Source organism: Mobula birostris, chromosome 13 (assembly GCF_030028105.1).
Source record: "Mobula birostris isolate sMobBir1 chromosome 13, sMobBir1.hap1, whole genome shotgun sequence".
Classification (NCBI taxonomy): Eukaryota; Metazoa; Chordata; class Chondrichthyes; order Myliobatiformes; family Myliobatidae; genus Mobula; species Mobula birostris.
This window is the reverse complement of record NC_092382.1, coordinates 11,670,377-11,695,149: the sequence shown is the minus strand read 5'-3', so window position 1 is coordinate 11,695,149 and position 24,773 is coordinate 11,670,377. Positions and strand designations below refer to the sequence as shown.

Below are 24,773 nucleotides of genomic sequence, written 5' to 3'. Positions count from 1 at the left end.
GGGCTGTTACCCTGGCAATGCAGAAAACGGCCCTCCAAAAAATGTAAACAAATAAGTCAATTTTAAATGCGCGAGTCTCCTTATGACAAGAATAACATGATTCAATATTACATGTACTTGTTCAAAAAAGTCTGTGAACCTTGGCTTTCAATAATTGGTATGAACCCCCCCCCCCCCCACCCCACACTTGTACACCAATAACTTCAACCAGATGTTCCGGTAACTGTTGATCTTCCTGCACATCAGCTTGGAAGAATTTTAGGCCATTCTTTCTTACAAAAGTGCTTCAGCTCTGGGATGTCGGTGGGATTCCTTGCCTGAAGTGCTGCTTCAGGCCATTCCACAACATTCCTGTGGGATTAACATTAGGCCTTTGACTCGGCCATTCCAAAAAACAAACTTTTGTTTAGAAATCATTATCTTATTGATTTACTCTTGTCTTTCGGATCATTTTCTTGTTGTATTATCCAACTTGAATTAAACTTCGGGTGACAGACTGCTACCCCGGCATTGTCCTGTAAAGTGTCTTGATATAAAATTAACACAGCGGCCATTTTATAACGTTGAAACTGAAATTGTAATGGTTGTCTCTAACCTATCTCGTGTTGCATTCAATAAATCCTCTGCTAGTTCCAGGTAAAAAACACTAATAGCGGAAAATAACTCAGTGAGGTAAAATACTTCACAATAAGGAGACAGCAGGATAAAATTGTTGGTATATAATTATTGATAAGATACAGGCACAATATGAATAATATGGTACGGAATGAGCAGATAGAATTTGGTGGGAGAACACACCAAGGACAATCACTGAATGTCCTACAGAAATAAACAGTTACTGAATTAATAGTACATACTATGATATAAATGATCCTAAAGGGAAAAAGCTATGACAAACAAATGTAAACTTTGGCATATGCCCTTAGAAATTATGCATGCCCTGTAATTCATGAAATTTCCTGATAAAGCTCGTCTGCACTCGCATCCAAAGCCTCGACATTCTTCCTATTCGAACTGTATGAAATACTGCAGATGTGGCCTAACTCGAGATTTAACATAACTTCCTGACATTTGAACTCATTGCCTCGACTATAAAGGTCAGCATACCATTTGCCTTCTTAATCACCCTGTCAGTCTGTGTACTCTCTTGCACGGAGCGGTGAACTTGGACTCCCAGATCCCTCTGCTCATCAACAATGCTCAGGTTCTTGTATTTAACAGTGTACTGTCTCTTCACATTTGAACTACCGAGGTGCCAAGATGATAATGAGTTTTTTGAGGTCCAGTTGAATTTATTACGAAGCGCACAAGTACGGGAAGGCACAGGTACAGAGAAACACTGACTTGTAGCAGCATCACAGGCAAGTACATTCAGATAACTCACGGAACATAAATTATACAACTGTCATTAACAATATTGAAATATGTTTTATGTCATTAAATACAGATTTTATGCAATTGTCAATATATAGATGTATATGTTGTATCAATAACAGACTAATAAATATCATTAACAATGTAGATATGTTTTTATGTTCTTATTAATATAATGTTCTTATGTTTATGTTCTTATTAATATACATTCATGTCTTTATTAATATATAAATATTCTGTGTCTACAAGAGACTGAGAAATGTCGGATTTTGTCCCTCAGCCAAATATATTCTATTCTATTCTCACCTCATTTATTCTTAGAGTTTGGGAAAAACTGGGCTCCAAGCACTGATCCCTACAACACACACTGGGCCATTTTGCAGACCCAAGAAGGATCTGTTTATTCCATCTCTTTAAACACACAGATACCAGGAACAGGAGCAGGCCACTCGGCCCCTCCAGCCCGTCCTGTCATTCAATAAGAGCCCGGGCCATTCCATCCTTGCCCCCACCTCACCCCCCCACCCCCGCCCCAATACCACTCCTATCTCCAAATAATTGTCACTTTGCCCGGACCATTGGCCCAACTTGCAGGTCAACAGTCTGCCGGTGTTTGCCCCCGCCCCCCCCCCCCCAATGTGGTGAATCCCTCCGCTCGCCTCCACCGTGGGGTCAGACATTTCCACAGATAAACCCCTCTTGAGCCCACCGGTACAAACATCCTGTCTGCTCCCTCTCACACCACCGGCATCCTTTCAGTAAACCTCCCACCCGCGTCTTCTGCCCGGATCCCTCCCTCCTCCGGGGAGCTGAAATAAAGCCGATGGGCCAAGCGGTTTCCTCCTACCTGTCAGCGATAGATCAGACCCCGGCCGCAGGAGACGCTTCACAAACGCCAACAATTTCCCACGGATGGAAATGGAAATAATTTTTAAAAACGGGACATTTACTTTGAGGTTTGCTCCGTTCTGACGGGGAGTTCGACCCCGAGTTGGGGCTACCACTCTCTGGGATGATCTCCCTCCTCTATTGGCTGGAACCAGTGGTTGACATCACTTCGCACCAATAGGATAGCCCAGCTCCGGAATCCTCTGTTGAGAGCGGAGAGTGTATGTGTGTGTGTGGCGGGGGGAGGGGGGGGAGAGAGAGAGAGAGGGGTGGTCACGTGATTAGTAGCTCAGCCGTTAAACCGACCAAGCTCGAGCACAGCAGTGCGTGGGTGACAGAAGCTCCTCTCTGAGCTTTGACTTCCTCTCACCTACTTATCACTTCTCTCTGGGTCCACTCCTCTATTCCTTTCTCCTATTCTCCACTCTCCTCTCCTATTAGAGTATGAAAACACTCAGTCCTCTTTTACTGTCATTTAGAAATGCATACATGCATTAAGAAATGATACAATGTTTCTCCGGCGTGATATCACAGAACACAAGACAGACCAAGGACTAATACTGACAAAACCACATAACTATACCATATAGTTAGAGCAGTGCAAAGCAACACCATAATTTGATGAAGAACAGTCCATAGGCACAGTAAAAGAAAAAAATCTCAAAGTCCCCGAGTCGGTCGACTCCCAAGTCCCCGATAGCGGCGGCAAAAGGGAGAAACTCCCTGCCATAAATTTCCAGGCACCATGAACTTGCTGATACCTTGGAAGCAGCCGAACACAGCCGACCCTGAGTCCATCCGTCCGAAAACCCCGAGGTTCCGCGCAGCCTCCCGAGCGCCATCCTCTGCCGAGCGCCTTCGACCTCTTCCCGGCCGCTGAAACACGCAAAGCCGAGGATTTCGAGGCCTTCAGGTCCGGAAATTCCGGTTACCACACAGTAGCAGCGGTAGCAAAGCAGACATTTCAGAAGGTATTAGATTGTTTTTTTCTCCAGCTCTATATAGCTTTCCCACCGTCCTGGCTTAACCTATCACCTTCCAGCTGGCCCTTTCCTCACCCGCCCCGTTTTTATTCGGATATTTCCCCCTTCCTTCTCAGTTCTGAAGAAGAGTCTCAAACCAAAACTTCAACTTCGATAGATTCTGCCTGACCCGCTAAGATCCGCCAGCAATTTGTGTCTGTTGCTTTGGGTATCCAGCATCTGCAGCATTGCGGTGTTTGTGATTTACCTCTTTGTTGTAGCTTCAGCCTCCGGCCACTGCTGGCGCTGCGTGGAATTTCGGTCACCGACGGCGATGTTCAGACCTCCGACCACCGGTGGCGCTGCCGCTGCGGCGAAACTCCTGCGAAACGCAGGTGCGGTGCTGAACGCAGTTCTCGCCGGTGTTTCTCGTTTTCGGATGGCGGTGAGTAGCGACTGATCCAGGGTTTGGTAAATCAGGGGTCGATTACATCGGGAAAGGGCCGGGCCATGGGTCTGCCGGACGGCTGGAGGTTCCGGGCTCTCCGGTCCCGCAGCCCCATTTTTAGCTTTGCGTCCGAACCCGGTCAGTGGGATCAGTTAATTGTGTTTCCCCAAGCGGGGTTGCAGTTTGGGGCGTAGGGGAAATGTCATTGTGTGTGTGGGTAGCGGATATAGGTGGAAGTATAGGTATGGGGTGACTGGTCGGACGGGAGATGTTGCGAGTAGAGTGGAGATCGGACGTTGAGAATATATAGGGTTGGTTAATAAGTTTGCACCAAGTAAGTTCAAACAATTACTTTTTTTTTGATGGAAAGTATAAATAGGCCCCTCTGTTTGCCTCTCCTCACTCGACCACCACTCCCCTTCCTGCCTCCCTTCTTTGCCCCGTCTTCGTTCTCCCCGCTGTTTCAGTGCTGCTGGGCTCTATGGCTCTAATAATATTCTGATTTGTAATTTTCACAGACAGTACTTTACTGTTAATGACTGAACCCAGCAATGTACAGAATGGGTGAGGAGGATGCCTAGTGACCAGTCCTGTGCAGAAAATCACTGGGACGTCCTATCATTAAGCAGATATTATCTTCTCCATTCTCTTTCACCCAATCTGTCACTCAACAGTTTCATTGTTTACAGGAAATCACAGAACTCACAGAAAAGGGAACTATGACAGAGGATTCCCTTCTCTACCTCAGCCTGGAGATGGGGAAAGACTCCTAGTCCCAGGGGGTGATGTGGAAATCCTTTGTGGAAATGAGGAATGGGTTGGCAGAGTTGAAAAAAATGCTGAAAGAAGTTCTGGAACTCGGTATGGTAAAACAACACTCTGATCCGAAAATCGCATTGAAAGATTGTAGGTGAAACAATATTATAGAACATTGACGCAGAAGATAGATTAGTATAGCACAGGGACAGGCCCTGCGGCCCACAATGATCACAGCTCCCTGGAAAACATTTAGATTAGTAATTATACGGCTATCTATATATAAAACCATTATGCATTCAAAACATCCTTATCCGTCTGTTTTCCTCAGATTCATGTGCCTATCTAAGTGTCTCCACATAGTCCCATTGTATCCACTTCCACCATCATCCCAAGCATTCATTCTCGGCGGCCCGAACTATTTAAACAGACAATTCACCATTGATCCTAATCTTCTGGATGAGACTCACATGCGGGACATTGTGAAATGCCTTTCTGAAACGTGTTGAAATGACAACCACAGCTCTGCCTCCATCAATCATCCTCGTCACGTTATTAACAAAATCAATCAATGTACTAAGGCACAATTTACCCCACGGAAGGCTATGCTGGCTCTCCCTAATTAGGCTATGATTTTCCAAATGCTAATAAATCCTGTCTCTCAGCATTCTCCTCAGTACCTTCTGTGCTGCTGACGTGAGACTCGCCGGACTCTGGTTTCTAGGATTATCACTGGTTTCCTTCTTGAGCAATGGAGCAACGTGAGCTTCTCACCAGTCCTCCAGGACCTCGCCTGTGCCTATGGGGGACACAAAGTTATTGGTCAAAGCCCCAGCAATCTCTTCTCCATTCTCTCAATTACCTGGGGTGTATCCCATCAGGCACGAGGTACTTATCCAGCTTATTCCTATTTAAGATACCCGGCACTACCTCCTCCTACACTTCAAAATGCCTGAGCATATTAATACTCCTGTACCTGATCTCCACACCTTCCACGTCTTTCTCCTTGCTAAACATTGATGCAAAGTACTCGTTATGGACTGCCCCCGCATCCTTCGCATCGAGGCACATGCTTCCCCCCCCCCCGATCTTTATCGTTGTGTGGCCCCACCCTCACCTTGTTATCCTCTTGCCCCTGATGTATGTACAGGATGCCTTGGGGCTCTCTTTAATCCTACTTACCAAGGGTTTTTCGTGGCCCCTCCTGGCTTTCTTAATTCCCCTCCTAAATTATTTTCTGGCTCTTTATAATCCTCCAAGACCCCGTCTGATTCTATCTTCCAAAGCTTCATCTATTTTTCCTTTTTATTCAGGACTACAACATGACCTCCCTCGACATCCACAGTTCTCTTTGTCCTTCCTTCTGACTGGAACATACCTGGCCTGTGCTCTGTGTAGTTAAAACTTAGGCACTTTTCACATGGCGGATGTCGACTTGCCCAATAGTAGCTGTTCTTAATTATCTCCCTCTAGTTCCTGCATGATACTCTCGTAATGTAACCTGCTCCACTTTAATACTCTTTCACAAGCTCCATTTTTGCCCTTCTCTGTAGCTATCGTCAAACTTAAGCAGTTGTGGTAACTGTCTGGTCTGAAATGACGGTCCGCTGGCCAGGTTCATTACCCAACGCCAGATCCAGTACAGCTTCTGCTCTTTTTGGACAATATACATATTAATTTAAGAAACCCACCTGGATACCCCAGCTAAACCATTTGCACTGAAAAGGTCCCAGGTAATATTCCTTTGTTCGCTCTGTGCCGGGTCGCATGATATAGGTGATCATGATCTTCCAATGGCCATGATTGTTCGGCAACTTTTTCTACAGAAGTGCTTTTCCATTGCCTTCTCCCAGACAGTGTCTTTACAAGACAGCTGACTACAGCCATTATCAATACTCCTCAGCGGTGTCTGCCTGGTGTCAGTGGTCAAATAAGCACAGCACGTGACCGACATCGGCTGCTTATACGACCATTAACCACCTGGTCCTATGGTTTCACGTGACCCCGATTTCTGGGTTGGAAATGTATTTGCTACATCTCGCCCTAGGGTGGCGTGCAGGCTAGTGAAGGGAGGTCACGCCTTATACTTCCTTCGGCAGAGACGTATCTTGCACCAATCTATCAAGTCAGCTCTGAAGCTCCTTTGCTCCAAAGAGAATGTACAGAATGTTTTATCCAGACAGCATCATAGCTAACATCCTCTGCACACTCGATGAATTTTCCATATCATTTCCAGAATGAGGCGCTCAAAACTGAACACAATATTCCAAGTGTGATCTTACCAGGATTTTAGAATTAGTAAACTACTTTGCGGCTCCTGTACTCAAGCCCCTGACTAATGAAAGCAACACACAACACGCCTTCTCAACCACCCTATCAACTTGCAAAAACGCTTTGAGGGATCTTTGGATGTGGACCCATTCATCCCTCTCTTCTACTACACTGCTAGCAATCCTGACATTAACCCTGTATTCTGCCTTCAAATGTGTCCTTCCAAAGTGGATCAGTTCACATCTTTCCGGGTTGAACTCCATCCACCACTTCTTAGCCCCGTACTGCATCCTGTCAATGTCCTGTTGTAACCTACGATAATCTTCTGTAATTCCACCAATACCCGTATCAGCTGCCAACTTACTAATTCCACCCTTCCACTTCCTTGTTCAAATTATTTGTATATAGCACAAAAAAGAGGTGTCCCAGAACAGATCTGTGCAAAACACGACTGGCCACCAACCTCCAGGAAGATGATGCTCTGTGCATAATTATTCTCTGCATTCTGTGGGCAAAAACTAATTATGAGTCCAGAAGCTCCATTCCCAGAAGCCCATGGCTACTGAGGAAACAACCGTGGTTAACCTTATCAACTATCTCGCTAAATATGATGGTGTCCCAGGACGAGTTCTCCGGGCCTGTGCAGGCGAATTAGCTGGAGTGTTTGCTGACATCTTCAACTGCTCCTTGTTACAGTCTAAGATCCCCTCGTGTTTTAAGAAGGGAACTATAATCCTAGTGCCGAAGAAGAGCTAGGTGGTATGCCTAAATGACTATCGACCTGTGGCTCTGACATCAATTGCTATGAAGTACTTCCAGAGATTGGTTATGGCACATATCAACCACAGCCTACCGGTCAACCTCGACGCTTTGCAATTCGCCTACCGGAGCAACAGGTTAATGGCAGATGCCATCTGTCTGGCCCTACATTCCTCCTTAGAATACCTGGAGAATAAAGATGCATACGTAAGGCTCCTTTTCATTGACTACAGCTCTGCCTTTAATACCATCGTTCCAAATAAACTGATTCCTAAGCTCCGTAACCTGGGCCTTAGCACTCAGATCTGCAGCTGGTTCAACTTCCTCACAGACAGGACCCAGGCTGTAAAAATAGGGGACAAACTCTCCTCTACAATCACTCTGAGCACCGGTGCCCCACAAGGCTGTGCACCCATCCCCCTGCTGTACTCACTGTACACCCATGATTGTGTAGCCAAGTTTCCATCAAACTCAATATATAAGTTTGCTGATGACACAACAATTGTAGGCCGTATCTCGGGTAATGATGAGTTTGAGTACAGAGAGGAAATTAAGAACCTGGTGGCATGGTGCGAAGACAATAACTTATCCCTCAACGTCAGCAAGACGAAGGAATTGGTTGTTGACTTCATAAGGAGTAGCGGACCGCACAACCCAATTTACATCGCTGGTGCGATGACTACCTGCAGTACAGATTTGACTAAGTTTGAAAGAATTCAGAGAAAAAAGAAATTACACGGCTATTGCCAGGACTGTATGTTTTGAATTAAAAGGAAACATTACATATGTCAGCACTTTATTCCCGAGCGAGTAGAAGACTGAGGGAGATTTGATAGAAGTATACAACATTATGAGGCGTATAGAGAGTGTAAATGCAATCAGGATTTCTCCAGTGATGATGAGTGAGAATACAAACTGTGGATCATGGCCGAATGGTGAATTGTGAAATGTTTAAGAGAAACATGATGGGAAACTTCTTCACCCAGAGGGTCTTCAGAGTGTAGACAGTGCTGCCAACGCAAATGGTAATGGAGATCTAGATGTCAACGTTTAAGAGATGATTGGGAAAGTACTGGGATATGGATGGCCTCGGTCCGGGTACAGTCGATGGGAGTAGGCAGTTTAAATAATTCATCACCGACCTGAAGTCACTACTTCTGTGCAGTGGTTTCCTGTGGCTGTCTGACTGTATGTCTGGGTTAGAACTTTAGTGTCTCGCAGCACCGGCCAATCTCGAAAGTCGTTGATGCTGTTCTATCCCTCTGTCCTTGCACACACTGAAGCATGGAGACTGAGTGAAATGGATGGTTATACCATGCGAAGATGGAAGCTTTGGAAATTGTTTATTCTGTATTCTCCAATTGCCTGCGATGGTTTTGAAAGAAGACAAGTGTGAGCGCGGATATTTGCTTTGCCTGCGCTGCGTTTTTAGTCTGTGTAGTTTTGTATGTTTCATTTATTATTGATTTCAGAAGAAGACACGGATTCCACACTGGCCATGTGGATTCAGGGTCAAAGGGATCGAAATATGATCGTATCTACACCCGATCCAATAAAACCACGATTCAGAGGTAAATTGGCATTAGGATAAATTGGTGCGTGCTTGAACTGGGAATTTGGAATTGGCATTTTGGAAGGCTGGTTCTTTTAACGAGCAGCAGAAGCTGCTGCTGAACACTTTGAAATGCTGGTTTTAAGTTGCAGGGCTGCATTGGAAAAGATGCTTTGAAATCATTGTAGCATTTCCCCTGTAATATGTAAATGACAGGTCGGTTCAGAAAACGCGCTGGCGCAGGGAATCGCTCAGCAATTTGCTTCCATCTTCAGTCCTAATTCTATAAATTATCCAGCTGCTGCTGGGTGGTCGGAGTAAATAAGTTATTTTCTCAGACCTATTTCTCGGAGCACTGGAACTGCAGAGTCCAAATAGAGTTATAAACTGTACCGATAATCTGTCAAGTGTCTTGTTTATTATGTATTATTATTTATTGTAGTTTCTGCACTGTTTTGTGCGCTTTATGCAGTCCTGGATAGGTCTGTAGTCTAGTCTAGTTTTTGTGTTTTTTTTCTTACTTAGTTCAGTGCAGTTTTTATATTATTTCATGTAGCACCATGGCCCTGGAAAACGTTGTCTTATTTTTACTATGTTCTGTACCAGCAGTCATGGTTGAAATTACAATAAAAAAGACTTGACTTGACTTGAAGTGTGTCAGTCGGTAATACATTGTTGTTTACGATGTTGTTGGCTTCGCACATGAGCATGCAGTGAATGAATGGAGATGGATCATGTACAGTCAACAGAGTTTAGTCTCATTAGGTATCCTGTTGAGAGCAGAAGTAATGAGTCAAAGGGCTTGTTCCTGTACTCCAGTATTCCCACGATCCCAACATGTCCAGGTATTGTATTCACATTGTAATATGAGTCCATTCATCATCTTCTGTCCATTCACCCCCATTGATCTCGTTCTTCTGCACTGATGGGTGTAATATAGCACCCTGCATCCTGTAGCACAGGAGTAACACTTCCGCACACCCTGTCCCTGACGAGGGGAACACTCCCAGCTGTGCAGTGACGTAATCAGTGACGTCACACTCTCAGGATTCTTCGGTCAAGCGCGTGCTGCGGTGTGTAGCTCTGGATGATCCCAAATGTGAAACTTGAGCCTCCCTCGCATTCCCGCTCACAAACTCTTTCTGTGCTGCACAGGAGAAGGCTGTCACAGTTTTATCAATGAAAAATGCATGGCATATTGCAGAGCAGTCTGAAGCTGTCATAAGAAAATCGAAATAAATGTTATATTATTTATGAGTGGGAAATAACTTCAGTTAATTCATGGTCTGGTGCACATTGAGGAATACGTGACAGAATCAGCAAAGAGTGCGGAATACACGGTGAAGGTCGCAATTCAGAACTGTTGAGAGAAATGCCGCTCGAACATGAAACTCGCTGCCTCTGTGCGCTTCATTTTGATAAATTTATTAATTTAGTTATGCTAAATTGTTATGCATTTAATTAAATGAACTAAAATATTTATTTTCCTTATTTTATTTCAACGTTTCAGAGATTGTTTTGCCAAAGCGTAGAAATTTAGGGATCAGGTTCTGTTCGATTGATTCTATGTGGTTTAGCAAGGAATCGCATGCAGAATGATGCCGGGCCGAATGGACTGTTTACCATATGACTCTATTACACAGGATGTACTGCTCCATACAACCGTCATCATTCATCAGTGCACTGTCTCTCTCACAATTTTAACATAAACCAACTGCAGGAGACTCTTGTTCTAAAAATAGTTCAGGGAACAAAGAAACTATTTTAGGAGTATTTACTGAATTTGAGGAACAGCGGGAAAGAAGGAGGAAAATAGACTCCGTCACACTGAATCAGAGGTTCAAGGGTACAGGACCGAGACGACACAGGCAGAGACTGACAGATAAAGAATGACCCCCAAAATCTCACACTGTAGCAGAGACTGACAGATACAGACAGAAACCCACACCTCTCACACTGTAGCAGAGACTGACATATAGAGAATGAAATACATGATCTCAGACTGAACCAGAGAGTGCCACATACAGAAGCCCACACTCTCAATCTGAACCAGGGACTGATGTCTACAACATGAACCCGACACTCTCACATTGCCCCAGAGACAGGTGGGTGAAAAATGAGCCACCCTTCAACATTTTACCGGCGACAATCAAGTAGAAATTTCAACCAACAGTCTCCTATTATCGGACTGAATGTCTCCCGTTGGTTGATTGTCTCTACACTGCTGTCGTTCTCTCTCTGGATCTTCACTTCATGTGAAATGCATATAAACTCTCTCTTCATTTTCAGCTTGCTGCATAATAAATACTTTGCTCTCCGGCAGACTGAGCAACTACACTATATTGTCCTAACTCACGATTCATTTTCTTCCTCTAGTTTCTGCAACATGGTACTGTGGCTGTTTAAATATCTCTTCTGTTCCTTCTGTCCCTTTATCGACGGTCCGATCGGCCGTAAAATACCCTGTTTAACGGGTTCAGTGAGGGAAGAGGAAGGAACGGACAGGGAAATAATTTAATGCATGCATTGACATTTATTTGCCTGTGTGTGTGTGTGTGTGTGTGTGTGTGTGTGTGTGTGTGTCAGCTGCCTTTGGGAGACTTCCGCGTAGAACAGGAGCCTTCGTCCCTCCACAAAGGTCGCCGTATACCAAGCGGTCTGTGTCACCACCCTCCTTTATAGCCGTGAAGCTTGGGTAACCTACAGCCGTCACATCAAGTCCTTGGAGCGCTTCCACATAAGCTGCCTCCAGCGCATCCTGGGGATTTCCTGGCGTGAGCGGGTGCCTCACACTGAAATACTTGTAAAGACAAACTGCAGGAGAATCGAGGCCATGATCACCCAGCATCAGCTGCAGTGGCTGGGGTACGTGATAAGGATGCCCCCATGTCGGCTACCCCGCAGAGTGTTACACGGCCAGCTACATCATGGTCGACGCTCAGCTGGAGGGCCGAAGAAGCGCTACAAGGATGAGATGAAGAATGCTTTAATAAGTGCAAGATCAGACCCGAGGGCCTGGAGGATGTTGCTGCTGACCGTAACACGTGGCGACCCCTGTTATGGGACGGGGCATGTATTCTGGAGATGGAAAGAACAAGCAGAAGACAGCAGAAGAGAGCCGGGAGAAATGCAGCCATGGTTGCCTCCCCTACCACATATACACGTCCCACCTGCAGTAGAGCTTGTGGGTCCAGGATAGGACTGTATAGTCATCAAAGATCTCACCGTTAATGGAGTGAACGTCGTCATCGGATTTCGAGAGACTACCGAAGAAGTGTATGTGTCTGTGTGTGTGTAGGTGATTATAATGGTTTCAATATGACCTTAGTTGATGATGTGACCTTACTTGGCGGTCCTGCATTTATATCTACAAGGGCACCTCGTAGGGAATGTCACGGACTCGGGTATTGTTATGTTAAAGCAGCGGATGAAGACCTCTGTGTACCGAGTGGAATCCATACTTGGCAGAAAATATTCTGTTAAATCATGCCGGTATTTGCACCAGAGACAAACGTGTTGATAGTTGCTCTCGTGACCCACAGGGCACTGGATGGTCTTATCAGCCCATTATATTCCTACGGCTAATTGAACGCCACTGTATTTCAGCATCTAACTGTTCCTCTGGTAGATTCAACAGAGAAGACGGTTTAAGAGATGGGGGCGGTGGGCTGGGGGGGACCATGGAGAGCTCTGGACTTGAAAATATCGGAAATAAACATCATCATGGAAAAGCTGATCAGAATGACGTAAACCTCGTTGTCCTCCAGGTTTGATAGTGTCTGTGTCTGTGTACACAGCGGGTATGCTTTATATCTGAGAGCACATAGTGGGACAGGATGGGGTGGGTTTGGTGCCTGAGCGGCCAAAGTGGAGCTGCTGAGTAAAAATGAAATGAAAGTCTGCAGGAGGAGACTGGGAGGGGTTTTCATGTGTCCCCGGATCCAGAGCACACTGAGGGAAAACCGGATCTATTTGTAGATGAAACAACAGGCGTGACAGTGCGAAGTGCAGAAAATTCTGGAAACATCGATTCCGGAATGCTTGTGGAGAGAGAACCACAGTGAAAGTTTCAGGTGGGAAGGTGGGAACAGTCGTGACCTCTGCCAGTACAACTGTGGGATGTTGTAAATAGAGATCCTCATTGCTCACTTATTGTTCCCATTGCACATTCTGGTCGAATTAGACAGAGGGATCTGAATGTGGTAATGCCAATGATACTGACGTGTTCGTGTTACATGTCCGCAACATTTACACCTGAGACACGTCAGGTGATGTAAAGAGGTGGGACCTTGTCACTGGAGATTGATCCCCGGTATAAATCAGAGCCTGTTGCAGTACGTCAGCCCAGAGTGTCTTGCCGAGCTGTGGAATTCAGAGTAATAGCGTTCACTGCCTCACTCAAATGGGATATCCAGTAATCTGGCGGATTGAAGACATTTGCTACCCGGTTATTTCAGCCGTTGGAATTCCCGGTAAGCCGCTGTCACACGTGCAAACGGCAGGAACTGAGAGTTAATTCCGATGTTCTGAAGTGTTTCTCTCTCTATTTGTTTCCACAGACACCTGTCCAGACCCCGCATTTCAGTCATGGGCGGAAGGCGATGACAATATTAATCCCATTGCTTTCGTAGCAGGCAGCGTTCCATATTGGAGCCGAGATGCTTCCTGTGACTGAAATCCTCTCCGCTGTCTCGATGTCATGGAATAATTGTGAATTGAAATGTCTGCACAGGAGGACACCGGGCTACACTGCACCTGTGGGAACCAGCCGTCCTTCTGTTCTGTCCGTATGAATCGACTGTGAATTGCGTGACTGGGTGATGGAACAGCCCGAATGGCTAATTTATTGTAGAAATGTGATCAGAGGGAACTGCCGGTATGGATTTCATTTCATTGCTGTGCTGCTCAGAGCCAGTGATGCTGGTATTTAATGTCCATCCCCGACTGCGGCCAAGGGGGCATTTAGACAGCTGTCATCTCGGCGGTTTTGATCATTTCACCCAGCTTTAACCCATTTACAAAACTCACGTCAAATTCTCTGTCGCGCCGATAATGCACACACTCAGTCGCTTCATATGTCCCTGGTCCGGTATTCACCCTTTGAGGCAGAAAAAAAGCACAAGATCTAATCTGAGTCTATCACACTGCTGCTCTATTTCCGTGACGAGTCAATAATATCTCTGTTTCCCTCCCTCTCTCTTGCAGTTAACCTGGTGGCGATTGTGATCCTGTCCCGAGGAAAGTGCGGTCTCTCCAAGTGTATCACTCGCTACCTGCTGGGAATGGCAGCGGCCGATCTCCTGGTCGTTATATCTGACCCTCTGCTGAAGGGGACTGTTTTCCTATATTTTAAGACTTCCTTCCTCCATCGAACTCCCGTTTGCAGGGTGCTTACTTGCCTTCTTATAGCAAGCACCGGGGTCTCTGTCTGGCTGACAATCGTGTTCACCTGTGACAGATTTGTGGCCATTTGTTGTGAAAAGCTGAAAACAAAATATTGCACCGAAGGAACGGCGGCTGTGGTTATCGGGACAGTCAGTGTGCTGGGCTGTTCAGAAAGTATCCCTTTCTACTTTACATTAGAGCCTTCGATGATAATTAATGGAGTTTCCTATGGGTGTGTGACCAAAGTGAGCTTCTATACTTCCCCCTCGTGGTCCGCACTTCAGATGATTCATCGTATTTTCATGCCTTGTCTCCCGTTTATTCTGATTTTACTGTTCAATGCTCTGACAGTTAGACGGATTGTTTCCGCCAGTAAAATCCGGAGGGGGCTCCGGGGCCGCAGCAACGGAAAGAAAGACAAGGACCCGGAGATGGAGAACCGAAGGAAATCGGTCGTTTTACTATTCAGTATAACCGGTAGTTTTATATTCCTATGGTTAACGCGGCTGGTATTTGATATCTACCGACGGATTGCAAACATTACCGTTTATTCGGACATTGATCCGATTTACATCGCAGAGTCCGCGGCGACGATGCTGCAGATCCTCAGCTCCAGCAGCAACACGTGTATTTACGCCGTGACTCAGAGCAAGTTCAGAGAGGAGCTGAAGAACGCGGTGAAATACCCGCTGAAACTGTTACCAAAATTCGTTAAGTCATAGAGAGACCTTTGGTTTCTGCAGTGGAATAAATTCATTCGCCATTTTCCTCCATGAGCAATCTGCTTGCCGATATGTAGAACCACGGTTAACAATTGAGCGCTCTGAAATACGCATGCATTCAGTGGTGATATATTTCACTCCGGTCTACCCTGTACAGGTGACATTTATCCTTCGTCAGATATGTAATATGTAAGGATCAATTCACCCCGATGGACGCTCTGTGGAACACGGGAACGGTCGGGGACGGTTCACTCATGCCCGCCCGTTTTATTTTCATTCTCTCCGCTCGGTCTCATTCTTCTACCTGTTGATGTTCGCGGTGTTTCACTCCGGGCTTGTCCAGTCAGAATGGATCCGCTCCCTTTTCCCCATCCTCTCCGCCGTTTCTCATTTCTCCATTTAGTGATGGTCGCGGTGTTTTACTCCGGGCTTGTCTAGTCAGAATGGATCCGCTCCCTTTTCCCCATCCTCTCCACTGTTTCTTATTTCTCCATTTAGTGACGCTCACGGTGTTTTACTCCGGGCTTGTCTAGTCAGAATGGATCCGCTCCCTTTTCCCCATCCTCTTCGCTGTTTCTCATTTCTCCATTTAGTGACGCTCACGTTGTTTTACTCCCAATTTCGCTCCCGATCCCCTCGATTCCACCGTAAACTCCCCCGCTTATGCCTTCTCTCTCGCCAGTACACACATTTAGACTGGTGAGTTGCAGCATGAGAAATCATTATCGGACCTTCACACAGCGGAGCCGTATGTGTTTTGTTTTCTTTTTCAACACTCTCTCCATCCCCGGACTTCTCTCTCTTTGTCCCTTCATTTCTCCGCTGAAATTCCAAGGCCCCGTGACAATCTGTTTCCTTACTACTTCCTTTCGGTCCACACGCCCGGTCCCGTTCTGAACAAAACAAATCTCATTGCCCTCTGTAGGAGCATATATTTAAGTTGATAGTAAATGTACGTTGAACTTTAACGAACCAAAACAACAGCAAAGCGTATTTTATTTTGTTTTTCTATCCGTGGAACTAACTGCATTCGATCTGGCAGTGCAATCGATTTATGAAAAAAAAATGATACTGGAAAGCCGAATGAAAACGAGGCGGCTGTAATTACCGTTTATCATGAGGGGGAAAAGAAACAATACCTCTTGTCTGGCGATTGGAGGACTCTATCTTTTACATTGATCATTTGATGTGGAAAACCACACTTAGGAAAATCGCAGAATTACTTTAAACCGTGCTCTGCTGCCCTCTGGCGGTGCATTACTCACTCTGTAGCATTTCCTGTTCCGTCCAATTGAGGTCCCGTCTTCCACCCAGAGTGACAATGCTCTCGTGCTCCAGGTACTGAGGAGGATGGTCAGAATGAGAGAGGTCTGATGGTGAGGGGCCGTTGTAGGGCTGGAAATGGTGACGGGTGGGAGCACTCCGCACAATGGGCTCAGCATTATGGTATGGGGTTTGATTCTGGGTGTGTATGCTCTCCGCTCCCTCAATATCTATTATATTCCTGTATGCACATTCCAGTGTCCAGCTCCGACATTTTGTATATGTGGGGGAGTTCATCCTGTGCACTGTCATTTTCCACAGGGAAATGTTGCCTTTCTATTCCTGGGTACGCAGCTGTTATCTGAAGCTGTCGTGGGTCCTCTTTACACATGGAGATGGTCCCTATAAATTCAGCTCAATACTAATTCAAAGGGTGGCTGGGTAATTGCATCAGGAGAGATGGGAATAGATAATGTGACGGTCACTTGAAAGGGGGTGGTTAAAGGAGCTGGTACAGATCGCAAACACAGGCCGGGTCTGCTTGGTTACATGTATTAAAACTGATTATAAATTCCTTCCCCACGAAGCAGTCCATTGCCACAGTTGATCCACCTGTGATCTTGCTTCGAGCAATTTGAACTTCTTGCTGCCTATTACAGTTTCCATAGGTCATTTCCCAATCATAATCAGATATTGTCACTGACCTGTCTGCCGTGAAATTATTTGTCTTGCGCCAGCAGTATTTACTGATGTGGTGCTTTCAGTACAGGAAGCTGTCAGACCGAGAAAGATGGAAAGGACAGCGACAGCATGAATACAGGGAGGTTAGAAAAATAGAGAGTTATGGGTAAGCCGAGGTAGTTCTAAGGAAAAGACATGTTCGGCACCAGTTGGTGGGCCGAAGGGCCTATATCGTGATGTAGGATTTCCATGTTTCTATAGTTCCAACATCTGGTGAAAAGTCTCAAGAATATTGAGCACCATAGAGACACGAGAGTCTGCAGATGCGCAAAACTGGATCAAAAATAACAAGTAATAAAAACAAAAATAACAAACAAAAATAAAATTGCCGCATGCAGCAACTCAGTGGATCAGGAAACTACTGTGTTTGGACGGGAATCAACATGAAAATATTGTGTCCAGGCTTTTCCCCAATGCTTTGAACAACCAATACAAAAGGGACTGAGGTTATACAGGACGATGGGCTGGGGGAGGCGTGAATTCCATGTTCACTTTATCATCCTGAAGGTAAATATTCCAACCCTACCATCCAAGTCCCTGTGTTCTGAGGTTACGACCCGTGATCCCTCTTTTACTTTAGACAGGAACACAATAAAATAGTTGCAGCCGTAGGCTATTCAGCCCCTCAAACCAGTACTGCCAGTCGATACTATCCATGAATTTTTACTATCTCACAGCTTCTCTCCTGTTCCAGGGCCTCATTGTTCTAAATTCCCCAGTCTTTGAAAATGTATCCCCTTCCTCATTATGTACAGCCAGTGATCTAATCTCAGCAAACCTCGAAGGTGGAGAATTCCAGCCATTCACTCTTCTCTACGGGAAGAAATTGCGATCTACCTCAGTTGTAAGTCAGCCCCATGATGTCCATTGCTGAAAGCTCTATTGCAAATGGAAACATATCCCTTGGGTGGGGGTCAGTGGAGATTACATGGAACCCGCGTGATGACAGGTGCTTAACCCGGATGTTCCAGTTTCCTACAACATCCCAATATATGTGTGTGATTTTGGTTCATTTTAATGCTCCTTTAAATGTAGGTGAGTGGTGGAATGCGGATGAGAGCAAGTGGGAAAGCAAGGAGAATATAAATGACAGGGGCATATTTTGTTTAAAATAGTCCTTGATGGATGGCAAGGAGTTAATTCGTTGAAGAACCTATTTCCACCCTGTTTATTTCTCTGCCTCTCTTTCAACATCTCCCCTGCTGTGTATCCTCAGCTTTTGTCTGGTTTAAATAGATCACCCCTCATTCTATAACCTTTAGCCATTCGTGATAGGACAACACCTTTGTTCCAAGTGAAACACCCTGGTTTCCTTGGCTGAGTAAGTCCAGGGAGGACAGCCTCGGACCCCTCAAAACACGTGGGACAGAGCCGCTCTCCCACCGCAAACCCCAGTTTGTGTGGGTGCTGTGTAATCTGCTACCCTGTTACAAATAACAGACTGTCACTGCAGACGATTAAGGGAATTATATTTAGGAAACTTAGCTTAACTAAAGTGTTAGTAAAGAAAAACAAAAAGAAAAAGGCCCGTCCTAATGAAACAGTAAATATGCCCAGGTTGGAGTTTATCTTGAACTTACCTGTCACTGACGAGCTGGGCCCTCCTCAGCGTGAAAGTCCACAGCACCTTCCGAACATCGCTCGGAATCCACCTCGAACAAACGAGTCTCCCAGCGGATCGTATGTTCAATCGGCTCTCCTCAACATCTTCTCACTTCGTCTCCCCCGAACAAAAGTCGAAGACCAACCTTATTGCCCCTCATCAAGAAAACCTCCGGCGAACCGGATACCACACATTCCACATCATCACTTTTCTTCAGCAGTAACACAAACAAGCTGAAAACAAGCTACACAAGCTACAGTTTGCAACTGTAACGAAAACCAATTTCCCCCGGGATCAATAAAGTATGACTATGACTATGAATATGAAAATGAAAATGAAATACAGACAACACAACAGTAAAAATATGAACAGGACACTACACTCTCCCCATGTGGCAGCATTTCCCACACCCCCATTTCCTCATCCTCCAGATTCGTATCCCATCCAGGGGCGTGGGCCGGCCGTATCTTTCCTGCTGTTGGTCCGTCAGTCTCTCCACGTCACCGCACCACGTCACTAGGAGCCGGGTCCAGGTCAAGTTTTGGATCAACGTGCACCTCTTGTCCCAGAGGCAGAAGGTGGTTCCGATGGAGTATCTCGACAGGCCCATTCCCACCTTCTGGTTTCAACCGGAAAACTGGTCCGTATGGCATCTGGCTGCCCACTACATCGGTCGTAGCCCCCTAGCGGTTAGCCAACTTATGTCTCCCAGGTAGCCCCAAATTCCTTATGGGGATTCGGTCTCCAGGCATGAGTTGGGAGAACCTAATTTTCTGATCATGCCTTCTCTTGATTCTGCTTAGCAGCCGCGACTTCCGCTAATTCATAAGCCTTTGTCAGCTCCTTTCTCATGTTAGACACACACTTCAAATAAGTGTTCATGGCAGGTCACCATCACCAGTCCCTAAACAGAGGTCAAAGGGCAACCTCGCCTCGCGCCCAAACATCAGAGAGTATGGTGAGTACCCGGTAGCTTCATTTCTTGTACAGTTATAGCAGTGGACCTGATGCCCAACATGTTGACAGAAATATGTTCTTTTTGCTGATCTCCAAGGTTCCGAGCATGTCTGGCAAGGTCCGGTTAAACCTCTCGGGCTGGGGATCACCCGGCGGGCGATAAGACATAGTCCTCGGCTTCTCGGTTACAAGCATGCGCAGTAACTCATGTATGAGCCGACACTGGAATTCGCAACCCTGATCACCAGGTACCGTAATAAATAAAACACTTCTCCCATAATATGACCTGATAGAGGTGTCCAAGATAATGAGAGGATTTAATCGTGTGTATAGTCAGAGGCTTTTCCCCAGGGCGCAAATGGCTAGCACGAGAGGGCATAGTTTTAAGGTGCTTGGAAGCAGGTACAGAGGAGATGTCAGGGGTATAGTTTTTAAGGAGAGAGTGGTGAGTGCGTGGAATAGGCTGCCGGCGGCGCTGATGGACGTGGAAACGATAGGGTCCTTTAAGAGACTCCTGGAGAGGTACATGGAGCTTAGAAAAATAGAGGGCTATGGGTAAAACCTGGGTAGTTCTAAGGTAGGGAGATGTTCGGCACAACTTTGTGGGCCAAAGGGCCTGTATAGTGCTGTAGGTTTTCTATGTTTCTCTGTTTCTAATATTTTGACCGCTGTGTACGACCTCTGATCCTTGGTAGGAAAAGCTTACTTATATCTGGTGTAGTGATCCGTAAAAAATGGTATAATTGTGGATGCTAGTGGCGTGCTTACATTCATATATCATCTCTCCATCCCTCCCCACTCATGGCATCCCGAACGGGAACAAACCACCAGGCACATCTTCCCTTCCCTTCCCCCCACTTTTGTGCTATCACAGGGATCGCTCTCGACTCGACATCCTTGTCCATTCGCCCCTCCGAACTGATCTCCCTCCGGGCACTTAAGCTTGCAAGCGGAACAAGTGCCTCACCTGCCCCTACACCTCCTCCCTCATTACCATTCATGGCCCCTAACAATCATCCCAGGTGAGGCGGGAGATACAGAAACCTCATGCGTGATGCCGACTTTTAACATGGTAACTGTGCATAAATATTCTTGTGCTAATTACAATACTAAATAGTCATAGTCATAGTCATAGTCATACTTCATTGATTCCGGGGGAAATTTTTTTTTTGTTACAGTTGCACCGTAAGTAATTAAATAGTAATATGTAACTTATGCCGGGAAATATGTTCAGAACCAGCCTATTGGCTCAGGGTGTCTGACCCTCCAAGGGAGGAGTTGTAAAGTTTGATGGCCACAGGCAGGAATGACTTCCTATGACGCTCTGTGCTGCATCTCGGTGGAATGAGTCTCTGGCTGAATGTACTCCTGTGCCCACCCAGTACATTATGTAGTGGATGGGAGACATTGTCCAAGATGGCATGCAACTTGGACAGCAGCCTATTTTCAGACAACACCGTCAGAGAGTTCAGTTCCATCCCCACAACATCACTGGCCTTACGAATGAGTTTGTTGATTCTGTTGGTGTCTGCTACCCTCAGCCTGCTGCCCCAGCACACAACAGCAAACATGACTTTTTGACAAAACAAATTTGACTTTAGCTTTGCCCCTGACATTCTAACATCAATACTTAAACGTAACCCATGCCCGGATCGAAGCGCTTGTTAACTGATCCCACTGAAGCAGCCGCGACCACTTTCACTGGCAGCTCATTCAAGATACTCAGCACCTTCTAAATCTTTGCCCTCTCGGTCTAAACCTGTGCCATTCGTTTTGGACCCTCCAGACCAAGTAATATCCTCACAAAACCTGTCTGCACTACGTCCAGTTCAATCATTTTATTCCAAGAACAGAGTGACAATACGCTCACGCTGCAGGTAGTGAGGAGGATGGTCAGAATGAGAGAGGCGTATTGTGAGGGGCCGTTGTAGTGGTGAAAATGGTCACGAGTGGGAGCACACCACACACTGGATTCAACATTATAGGATGGGTTTTGACCTGGGTATGTATGCCCCCACTCCCTTTATATCTATTATATTCCCGTATGCACATCCCAGTGTCCAACACGGACACTCTGCTGATGTCGGGAAGTTTATGCTGTGCACCATCATTTTGCACATGAGAATGTTGCCATTCTATGCCTGGGTACGCAGCTGTTATCTGAAGCCGTCGTGGACCTTCTTTACACAGGGAGAGTGTTCCTTTAAATTCAGCTCAATACTTATTCAAAGGGACGCTGGGTAGGTGCATAAGGAGAGATGCGAACAGGTAATGTGATGATCTCTTGAAAGGGGGGCGGTTCACAAACACAGGCTGGGTCAGCTTGGTTTGAATGGGCTGTTACTGCGTGGTTACATTTGTAACTCTCGCTTCGCCTAGCGGCTTAATCTAGGGGGTGATAACCCCTGGCCCGGCCAAACGTAAGAATTTTCGTTTGGGTGGATGCTACCCGATATGCCCTCTGTTACAAATCAGTACCCCGAAATAACAAACAGTACACAATATGCGATTAAACGATTGAGCTTTATAATTCTGACTTTGACTATAGGGTTAATAGAGAAACGAAATCAAAGAAAAACAAGGGCAGAATCTTATTGAACAGTCTGTGCACAAAGTTGAACCTCACTCATAGGCCCATCGTTCACTATCGACCTCCTCCGAACGTCGCTGGCTTCGGACCCTCGCTCCGAGTCCACCCCGTCCGGCGGTCTACTAAATCTCTCCATTCGCTTCTTCTTCTCACTCTCTCTCTCCTTCTCTCTCTCTATCTCTCTCTCTCTCTCCCTCCCTCTCTCTCTCTCTCTCTCTCTCTCTCTCTCTCTCTCTCTCTCTCTCTCTCTCTCTCTCTCTCTCTCTCTCTCTCTCTCTCTCTCTCTCTCTCTCTCTCAAAAGCCCGCGAAATTAACTGCTTCCACATTCACAACACAGGGCAACAAAATCCTGATTGGCTAACATGTATCTCACATTCCTGTCATCTCCAGCCGTAACCCAAACATTGCTGCTACAGAGAAACCGTTACTTCAGTAGTGAACATTACAGAGAAGCCATTTCATTAGGCTTTGAACAACCAGTACAAATGAGACTGAAGTGAAAGTGGGTCAATGGGCTGAGGAAGCCGTGAATTCCCTTTGGATATCGCTGTCTAGCCCCGTTCACTTTATCATCCTGAAGGTAAATCTTCCGACCCTTCCCTCCAAGTCCCCGTGTTCTGAGGGTACCACCCGAGATCCCTCTTTCACCTCAGATAGGAACACAATGAAATAGGTGCATCTGCCGGCTATCATGGAATCAAAGAATAGTACAGCACATTACAAGCCCTTCGGCCCATAATGTTGTGCCGACCCTCAAACCCTGCCTCCCATATAACACCCACATTAAATTCCTCCATATACCTGTCTAGTAGTCTCTTAAACTTCACTAGTGTATCTGCCTCCACCACTGACTCAGGCAGTGCATTCCACGCACAACCACTCTCTGAGTAAAACACTTCCCTCTAATACCCCCCTTGAACCTCCCACCCCTTACCTTAAAGCCATGTCGTCTTGTATTGAGCAATGGTGCCCTGTCCACTCTATCTATTCCTCTTAATATGTTGTACACCTTTATCATGTCTCCTCTCATCCTCCTTCTCTCCAAAGAGTAATGCACTAGCTCCCATAATCTCTGATCATAATCCATATTCTCTAAACCAGGCAGCATCCTGGTAAATCTCCTCTGTACCCTTTCCAATGCTTCCACATCCTTCCTATAGTGAAGCGACCAGAACTGGACACAGTACTCCAAGTGTGGCCTAACTAGAGTTTTATAGAGCTGCATCATTACATCGTGACTCTTAAACTCTATCTCTCGACTTATGGAAGATTACACCCCGTAAGCTTTCTTAACTACCCTATCCACCCGTGAGGGAACTTTCAGGGATCTGTGGACATGTACCCCAAGATCCATCTGCTCCTCCACACTACGAAGTATCCTGCCATTTACTTTGTATTCTGCCTTGGAGTTTGTCCTTCCAAAGTGTACCACCTCATACTGCTCCGTGTTGAACTCCATCTGCCTCTTCTCAGCCCACTTCTGCATCCTATCAATGTCTCTCTGCAATCTTCGACAATCCTCTACACTATCTATAACACCACCAACATTTGTGTCGTCTGCAAACTTGCCAACCCACCCTTTTATCCCCACATTCAGGACGTTAATAAAAATCACGAAAGGTAGAGGTCCCAGAACAGATCGTTGTGGGACACCACTAGTCACAACCCTCCAATCTGAATGTACTCGCTCCAGCACGACCCTCCGCCTTCTGCAGGCAAGCCAATTCTGAATCCACCTGGCCAAACTTCCCTGCATCCCATGGCTTCTGACTTTCTGAATAAGCCTACCGTGTGGACCCTTGTCAAATACCTTAATAAAATCCATGTAGATCACATCCACTGCACTACCCTCATCTATATGCCTGGTCACCTCCTCAAAGAACTCTATCAGGCTCAAAGAACTCTATTTAGTCCCTCAAAAAAAGGAGGAGAAGATGTCGGCGGGATGGCAGCGCGCGCGACCTCTCTGGTGAATGATAATCTATAATCTGTCAAGTAGGGGACCGTGCACAATTCTGATTTGATGGAGACAGACGTGAGAGTGCGGAGGAACATATCGAAAACTTCTGAAATGCCCGCTTCGCTGCCGCTGCTACTGTGTGGTTACAGAATCTCCTGAGCGGAAGGCCCCGAATCCTCGGTTTGCTTGTTTCAGCGGCTGGGGATAGGTCGAAGGTGCTCGGCAGAGGATGGCTCTCGGGAGGCTGTATCGGAGGGGCTGGTCGGAGGCTCGATGTTTTCGGACGGACGGACTCAGTGTCGGCTGTGGTCGGCAGCTTCCACGGCATCAGCAAGTTAACGGTGCCTGGAGGTTTATGGCAGGGTGTTTCTCCCTTTTGCCGCCTGCTATCGGGACCTCGGGAGTCGATTGACTCGGGGACTTTGAGACCTTTTTTTTTTACCGTGCCCATGGTTTGTTCTTCATCAAATTATGGTATTGCTTTGCACTGCTGTAACTATATGTGATAATTATGTGGTTCTGTCAGTGTTAGTCTTTGGTT

General features: G+C 46.1%; 1 protein-coding gene and 1 long non-coding RNA gene across 9 annotated transcripts in view; one reads left to right on the top strand and one right to left on the bottom strand.

Moving 5' to 3' along the window:
• Positions 1–2,508, bottom strand: part of LOC140208368 (NACHT, LRR and PYD domains-containing protein 3-like) — a 111,096-nt gene extending 108,588 nt beyond the window's left edge. For all 8 annotated transcript variants that reach the window (XM_072276981.1, XM_072276982.1, XM_072276986.1 and 5 more), the window contains exon 1: positions 2,222–2,508. The gene's annotated coding sequence lies outside the window, so the exon portion shown is untranslated. The remainder of the gene's footprint in view (positions 1–2,221) is intronic.
• LOC140208382 (uncharacterized) lies at positions 1,028–6,080 on the top strand. The gene is made up of 3 exons (XR_011888754.1): positions 1,028–1,361; positions 3,506–3,669; positions 4,362–6,080. It is a non-coding gene; the product is annotated as an uncharacterized lncRNA (long non-coding RNA).
• The last annotated feature ends 18,693 nt before the right edge of the window (positions 6,081–24,773 follow it).